The sequence below is a fragment of the Lagopus leucura genome, unplaced genomic scaffold (genome assembly GCF_019238085.1).
Source record: "Lagopus leucura isolate 7727_CA_CO unplaced genomic scaffold, USGS_WTPT01 Super-Scaffold_100157, whole genome shotgun sequence".
NCBI lineage: Eukaryota > Metazoa > Chordata > Aves > Galliformes > Phasianidae > Lagopus > Lagopus leucura.
The window spans coordinates 45248498-45256937 of NW_024962334.1; the positions used below are offsets into that span (position 1 = coordinate 45248498).

Here is an 8440-nt window from a genome sequence, read left to right on the forward strand (position 1 = left end):
ACAGCTATCTGACAGCAAATTTAAAATAAATCAGGGGAGAATTGTGATTTATAATTTTCCCCCATTTTTCTACTGGCTAGCAGGGAGGCTTTTGCATCCAACAAAGTAACAAGCATTTCCCTGGGCTGCTTATTTGAAAGGACATTGGAGGAAGGTGAATGATTACGTCTTCAGGGTGCTAATGGGGTCATTTCATGCTGTGGTTATTGGTGGACTGATAGAATGGATTATGTGCCTATAATTATCATTTTTTGCTGCTGGGTGGTCACCATTTCCCATTGTAAATCTGCTTGTCAAGGCACCAAGACATTTTTCTGTGGGCGTTTCTCATTGTTATTTAAAGGTAAGGAAATAATTTCAGAAGTGCAAATTAAGCTTGGTTGCCAACAGGAAGGAGATGAATTTGGCTGGGGAATAAAATCAAGCAATCCCCTGGGAACCCAACAATTCTTCCCACGTACAGGCACACTCCTGTGGGACGGGGGATGTGGGGGCTGCTGCTGGCCCCCGCATTCGACTCTGATGCAGAGAGCTGGGAATCAATCACTTTGATGTCTTGTCTTATCTCTACAGATAGATGGGGGGGTGGGTATGGTGGCTGCTGCAGCACCACTTCAACAGGCCCTTTTGAAGTACTGGAGCTCTAGTGGCTGTTGCAAGAGTGGAAAAGCTGACACCAAGGTTGCTCTGGGACTCACTGGGGACACTGAGTGAGTGATGGTGCTGAGTGTTGTCTTTCCTCGTTACCCACAGATGTCACAGCTGTGATGTTGGATAGGTGGGTGGCTTTGTGTGCATATCTCGTGTGCCTCCGCAGTGTTTGCTCTAGGGGAGGTGGATGGAGTTTCTGAGCATGAAAATGGTGTCAAAAAGCTGGAGAGTTTGCATGATGCTTTCCTCCCTTTCATGGGGCTTAGGTATCTCATCAGCACTTCGGATATCCAAGCTGAGCTACTATCTTGAAGAATCCAACTGTTTGAGATTGGCAGGAGCTCTGGGTCCAACTGGTCCCACCAGAGCTACCCAGTGCAGCGTGCCCAGCCCCACACTCAGGCAGATTCTGGACATCTCCAAGGAGGAGACCCCACAGCCTCTGGATCCCTGTCCAGGGATCTGGCACCCGCATGGCACAGAAGTCACAAAATCATAGAATGGCTTGGGTTGGAAAGGACCTCAAAGATCATGAGGTTCCAATCCCCTTGCTGCAGGCAGGGTTGCCAACTGCTCGGTCAGGTGTTCAGTGCTTCTTGATGCCTCTACCCCTGCCAAGTATCTGTGGACAACATGAACTGGGCTGCTATCAGTGCTCCCAGTGACACTCACCTTCTGTCCTTCCAACCTCTCTTCACACAGACTATTTCTTGTTACATACAGTTTGTTCTTCCTACCACCTGGGAGGTACAGTACAGTTGGCCCTTTGCTCTCACAGTGCTAAAAGCCAAAACTTTGTTCTAAGCTTGCATTACCTAAATTTGCAACAACTCAGGGAGGGTGAGCACAGATCTGTTCACAGCATTTTCCCAATCTTTACTCTGGCAAGCACATCTGTGTGGTTTTATCTTTCCACTCCTTTGCCTTATTAATTGCATCAGTTATAGGAGTCTGAATTTTCAAGGCTTCTTTGGCCTGTCCTTTGTCATCGCTAATTCTCATATCTGCCCTACACCATCCTCTACTGGCATGATTTTCAAACAAGCACCTTCGTGTTTCCTGGTGGACACCTAGAGACTGTCTGCAAAGTGCTTTCATCACCCTCCTTTGAACAGGCCTTTGGTGCAGGATCCCCTTTGGTAGATGCTGAGGTGCTGATGGATGTATCTCACGGCCATCATGCTGATGGACACCAATTCATCCTTCCACAGTCATCTATCACACCTAAAACTTTTCTTCCTTAGGTTGGAAACATTTGAGATCACTTTTTATTCTGTTTTTACAGTGAAGTCCTAATCAGGGCTGGGACTCTCTCAAGAGCTGAAGGAATTCAGGTGATGAATAGGATAATAGTAATTTGAAGCTGACCACTTTTATCTTGCTTGGTGATGAGGATAAAAGTCAGCCAGGCTCTGGAGCCAGTATGCTGAGATGTGACCAAGCCTCATTCACAAGGTATTAATTCCTGCTATTTGCCACCAAAAAAAAGTTTTGAATGCCATTTACTTCCTTTCATTGAAACATATTGCTGTGAGACACATTTATCCAGATCTCAGTTTTGCCTGGCAATAGTATTTGCTTGTGAATCACTTCTGAGAAGGGCTTTTCTCTGTTATTTTGCATTGCAAAGAAAAGTGATTTTGTGGCAGGATCCCCTTGGCTGCCTAGACAGGACAGATTGTATTTTTTTCTAAATTACTGTTTAGAAATCCAAAGACGTTCTCTGCTATTTGCTGGTGTGTGAAAAGGCATGCTAAGCAACACTTGGGGGTTAATTTTCATGACCCTGACTCTACCTCTCAACAAGATAGATTACATTTTCAATTCTATTCCTCGGTGTATAAGAGTGAATCATTTTGTAGAAAATGAGAATTGATCCAAATCTTCACCCTAAAGTCAAACTGCAGCTTTATTGACCAGAGAAGAAAAAAATAAAAGAAAAAGAAGAAAAAAGGATGCATTTCTTTAGAATACAGCATCCCCCTTGATATCCCTGGTGCCAAAACACCACCTAGAGAGGGGCAGGCCATGCCTGGAGAGACAAAGCTCAGCAAAACCTTCACCTCTTCTCCTTGCAACTTCTTGTCTCATTGTCTTCCTGCCTTCCTATCCATTTGAGCATCAGTCAGAGACTGTGTGGCCCAGTGAAGACAAAAGGCCAATGGGATATTCCAAGGTGCCCATGGGAGCTGAAAGTCCCACTGAAAGAGCCACTGAAAAACCACAGGAGCTGGTGGCCGCACTGTCCTTCATGAGCAATGTCCCATGGGGACCAACTGTTGATCTCCTTCTTCTCTGGAGAAAATATACAAAAACAAACCAAAACAAAAAAAAAAAAAAAACACCAAAATGTTCCCAACCTTTACATTGATTTTGAAAATGTGAACCTACACGGTGAAACAAGCCTACACAGCTCCCTAGCTTAAGACACCAAAGTAAAGCCTAAAGCCCTGGGTTTTACTTCCTGTAGGGTTAAATACTTGTGCTCACCCCTGGCCATGAACATTGAGTTGACCTTGAGTGTCTCCAACGACAGTGAATCCTTGCTGAAAACCAAGTAGTTTTCACACAGCTTAGGCTTTCCAGGTCACTGCTATCCTCTACTTCTCACAAAGTCTTGTGTTTTCCAAAGTTTTTTCCTGATTGGGTTGGCACTACCAGTGCTGAACAGAGCATGCCAGTGTTTCACTGTTCTGCCAGGCTTGAAGAATACCGTCTTATCATCCTGCTTCACAGGAAAGGAAAAAGCCTGCAACCAACAAATCGCATGGATGAGATCAAAGCCTTTCTCCAGGAGGCAGAGGGCAGTGTTTGCACACACATAGTTATTACAAGACAAGCGGGTCAAGTTTGTCCCTGCTGTTCTCCCCACTGGAGTGAAGGTGGTGGCACGCTGGGTTTGAGGAAGATGACTGTTGGATTTATATCTGGGCATGTATAACTGTGTTCAGAGAACCTCACTGAGGTGTTTGCCTGTTCCAAAAAAAAAAAACAAAGCACTACAGCTGGTCTGAAAGCATGGGGAGTGCTGCTCCTCCCTGGGGTCAGAGGTGGGAAGGACTCCTGGGCGGTGGGATTTTTTTCCTGCTGTGGAAATTGCCTGCACCTGAACATGAATTTCATGGATCACAAACCTAGTGTGTGATTTTGTCTCCACAGCAGTCAGCAGTTTGCAAGTTTAACTCTTTGGTCCCGTGCCAGAGGCACCCAAGGGATAGGAGAGGGGGAAAGGTTAACCTCCACCCTATTCTGTTTGTTGCACAAACTCTTGTTTTAATATTAGTGGTGGGAATAATGTATGAGGACAGTATTTTTTTTTTACACCCTCTGCACTGAGCAGAAAAGGGGTAATGTGCCTATGTGCACCTGTGTATTTGTACCCTCCTGCTGTTTTTCCAGCCAGCAGATGGAATCCAATTTCCCCCCTGCCTTCTCCATCCACACCACCTTGTAACAAACTTTAACGCTGCTGTGTGCCTTAAAGATGAGTAAAGACACAGAGCAGAGCACTCACAGCCCGGAACATCCATTTGGCAGCATGGTGTATGCCTGATCCCATCACTGTCATTGCCTCAATCAGCTGATTCCCCTTGCTACTGGCTCCTGCTCCTCCCCCCCAGAAACTGAAGGCTGTTCCAGGATCACAGCCAAACTAGGGGAAAGACTGGCCATCGAGATGACCCCTCTGGAGATGCTGCCTCTAAAGGAAAACATGCTGGAGAGCTGAATTAAAACTTTTTCCAAGCCAAACTAAGTTTGCATTTACAAATTGGGCTGCTTTAGAAAAACTAATCCATTTCACATTTTCCTGCTGGTGCTCCCAGGAGGGAAGTATCTGAAGCCCCGTTCCTACAGGAAGAATCATAGAATCATCTAAGTTGGAAAAGCCTTTCAAGATCATCAGATCCAGCCACTGACCAGGAAGCTGTGCTAAGGCACATGGAAGACAGGGAGGTGATAGTGGTCGATCAGCAAAGCTTCACCAAGGGCAGGTCCTACCTGACCAACCTAATGGCCTTCTATGGTGTCAAAGCTGCATCAGTGGAGAAGGGAAGAGCTGCTGATGTCACAGAACCTTGTGACCCACTCAAAGGATACTATAATTCTATGATTCTACTGAGTGCCATCACTAAATACATATTTCTGTGATGCATTCTCTGATGAACACATCCCTTAAATTCCTCCAGGAATGGTGACTCTACTAACTTCCTGGGCAGCCTGTTCCAATTCCTGACCAATCTCTCCAAGAAGAAATTCTTTCTGATATCCAATCTAAACCTCCCTTGTTTCCTCATGTCCTATCTCTTGTCACATTGGTTTACATCTACAGAGACAATTATAGTTTGTATTCATCTTTACACAGCGTACGTAACATTCTCCTTAGCTGCTCTTTTATGTCACCTGCAGCCTCCGTGACAAGCAGTATCCTTCCCTCTATGGTGGCAGCTGGACTTCATGTTATGGCAAAAACAGTGAGATTATTCTGCCACTGAACACCAACCATCCCCTGATTCAATTTATCCTTACTTCAGCTTCATTGTGCCACTGGAGCTGTACCAGTTAATTTATCCTGCACTGTTTAGGAGTCCTTGAGAGTTTATGGCAGCAGAGAGATACCCTATATGCCAGCTGTACACTTCAAGAGCTATTGGAAAGTCCAGCATACTTTTAGTCTGGCTCTGAACTGAAGGGACTGTAGTAGGAGAATGCTGCATTGGTGATATTTAAAAAGATGTGTAACACAGCCATGTCTTACTGGTTGTTAAATCACACACTTGAGAAATGCCTCATTAGCTTTGAGATAACATTTCTTATCCATCAGAGACATGGCGTTGCTCTCATTTAAGTGACAGAATTACTGTTCTCCATTTTGAGACACATAACTATCAGATATCCAGAGATCCTTGAGTCACTTCCATTGACGACAGAAACTGATGATAATCAGGTATTTCTGTGATGCATTGTCCAATGCACACTGAACGTGCTGGTATTCTCAGCTCTTTTGCAACCAAAATATGGATACTCCTACTCCAAGCTCTCTATAGCCAACACTTCAATCTTCATCTGTTACTTTTTACTGTGAATCCTTCTAGACTCTTCACTATGAGCGTGGTGAGGCCCTGGCCAGGCTGCCCAGAGAAGCTGTAGATGCCCCATTCCTGGAGGTGATCAAGGCCAGGTTGGATGAGGCTCTGGACAGTGGGAGGTGTCCCTACCTACAGCAAGGGGTTGGAACTAGATGGGCTTGAGGCCCCTTCCACCCCAAACCATTCTATGATTCCATGAACTCCTCTCCAAAATTATGTCACTGTAGCAGAAACGCTAAGTCATGGCTTCAAACAGTGACTGAGCACCTGGTGGGAAGGCAGGGCCAAGCCAGGTGAGCTCAGGTGCATGTAATGCACCTGAGTGACTGGAAGGGCTGGAGGCAGGATCCACCCCTTCCCAGACCACATTTAAGGGTAAGCCAGTGGAGAGGAGAGTATTTTGCTGGAGATCTCTGCTTACTTGAGGCTTTCAAAAGGTAAGTGGAGTCTGTCTGTTTTTTCTGTGCCTGCAGCTGTTGCATTTGAGTAAGTCCTCACTTGCTGCAGCCTAGGACCTTGCTGCTCTGCTATCACTGCTGCACTTTCCATTACGTTGCAGTCACCTTCACATCTATTTGGATGTTCCATAGTAATAGCTCAGAATACAGACTTGAGCCCAGTCACTCTGTGCCTAGATATTCACTTGTTCAGGTAGCACTCTCCCACAATTCATCTACCTTAGGGTTTCTACTTTCCCTTCTTCCAGGGTTGTGGAAGCACTTGTTGTCTTTGATTTTAAGCATTTCATCATTTTAGTTGTCTTGCTATGCAATTACTTTAGCAAAACTAAAAAATCCTTGAAGCCCTCTGTAAGCATTTGGAGAGGGTTGAAGACAGGGAGAGCCTTGCTGTAGGGTTTTGCTGTAAATCAGGGAGGGGATAAGTGGCGTGTTCTCAGGACAAAAGCAGTATTTTGAAAAGTACCAATCATGCCAATGGGAGGCTTGAGAGGGATCAGTGAGGTAGGAATGGAGATCAAACATCTTGGAGGTGTTGGAAGACCTGAGAACAAATGAATTGACTGCTCCTTCTCCACTGGCATTTTCTGAAGAGAAGAAGGAGAGAAGGGGGTAGAAGCTGATAGTGGTGGCTGGGGTTTGTCCATGCTGATTTATATTCCTTCTCTATTCTACAGTGCCTGTAGAAAACAATCCAGGTAGGAAGCAAACAAGGGACAACAATGAAGAACAACAGGACCACTCATCCCAGACTCCTCTGCCATCCCCTAAACAGGCAGTTTGCTTCTTTAGGTAAGTGCTTGTTTAAAGCTTGTCAGTATTTCTGATCCATTGTGCTTTCTGTTTTAAGTGCCTCAAAGCTCTAGCAAAGCTTCAGGTGAGGTAATTCTGGAGGAATAAGTCAATTTTAAAGAACATCCCCTACTTATTTTGTGCATCTGTAACATCTGACCCAGTGCTCATACCAGGACACACCAACTTTGAAGCAAACTATCTCCATTCTTGGCTCCGTGTCTCCAGGGATGTTCTATGCCAATATCTGTGTTGTGTGTATTTGCATCTGCTCAATAAGGACAATAGCTTTTGTTGTTGATGTTGTATAAATAAGGCAGATTTCAACATGCAGTCTTCTGTATTTAAAATATGATGGCACATCATAAATAAGGCATTATACCTCCCAGAAGGCATTTGGAAGTATTTTATTAGGTGTCACAAGTGTACTCCATGTTGCAGCCACTGTCCAGAACTATAATTCAGTTACACACTAAGTAGCCACTAACGAGGGATGCTATTATGGAGAGACAATGCCATGCAACTACACTGCAGAAAAACTGGAGTGATTCCAGTGAAATCAGTGCAAGCAAATGGATTTGCCCCTATAAAATGAAAAGCAAAGTCAATTTAATCAAAGTTTTGGAAGATGATTGTGAGCTTTGTGAAGTGAAGCGTGATGAAATCCTAAATTCTTTTCTGCACTTCTCTGTTCTCCTCTCTCATCTGTCACTCACATATTGAGTATCCTGACAGCTCTGCCTGACGATTAATGCTCCTATTCTGTGGGTTTGCATAGTGCCTCCTGAGTACTTAACAGGTCTTAGAGAGTTCAGTTCACTAAGCTCTCAGATTGTCTGACAGTCCCCAATGGCTTAATAATGTAAAATCATAAACTGGACTGCAACTGATTCCTCTTCTGTCTATCCTTTTATCAAGGACTGCTATGCAGGATCTGGAGGACAGAAAAATAATTAGATGTGTGCTGAGTGGGATTTCCCTTTAGTAAGCACAGTTCTGACCTCTAGCTCAAGATATAACTGGGGATTTGGAGGAGATGGATTTTCTGGAGATAATAGCCCTTCCTTTACTACAGGATGAAGTTCATAAAACAGCTTTTTATGCACACAAATTTCTAGTCTTTTTCCTAAGATACTGCTTACTTAGATATAGCACTTTCAACTTTGTTCTAAGGGTATGTGTTTTCATAGCATATAATTTGGGATGCAATGTCTGCATGATGTAACCTAAAAATGCCTTCATCCTCCTTAAAATCTGTATTATTCAACCAGCTTCAAGCTGATAGATTTATTCTTAGCCCAGAATGACATTATCTCCCATAGTAGGCTAAGAGACTTGTTTCTGATCTTTGCTGATTAATAGTGTGTGTTTCCAGAGGCCAAGCTTGCTGTGCATGGGAGGGTAGGTCTGTCCATGAGAGTGTGTGTGTGTGTGTGTGTGTGTGTGTGTGTG

At 44.4% G+C, this 8440-nt stretch overlaps 1 long non-coding RNA gene across 1 annotated transcript in view; it reads left to right on the forward strand.

Moving 5' to 3' along the window:
* Positions 1-6097: 6097 nt before the first annotated feature.
* Positions 6098-8440, forward strand: part of LOC122189182 — a 4492-nt gene continuing 2149 nt past the window's right edge. The window contains exons 1-2 of the long non-coding RNA XR_006181731.1: positions 6098-6175; positions 6874-6988. This is a non-coding gene — a long non-coding RNA (uncharacterized LOC122189182). The remainder of the gene's footprint in view (positions 6176-6873; positions 6989-8440) is intronic.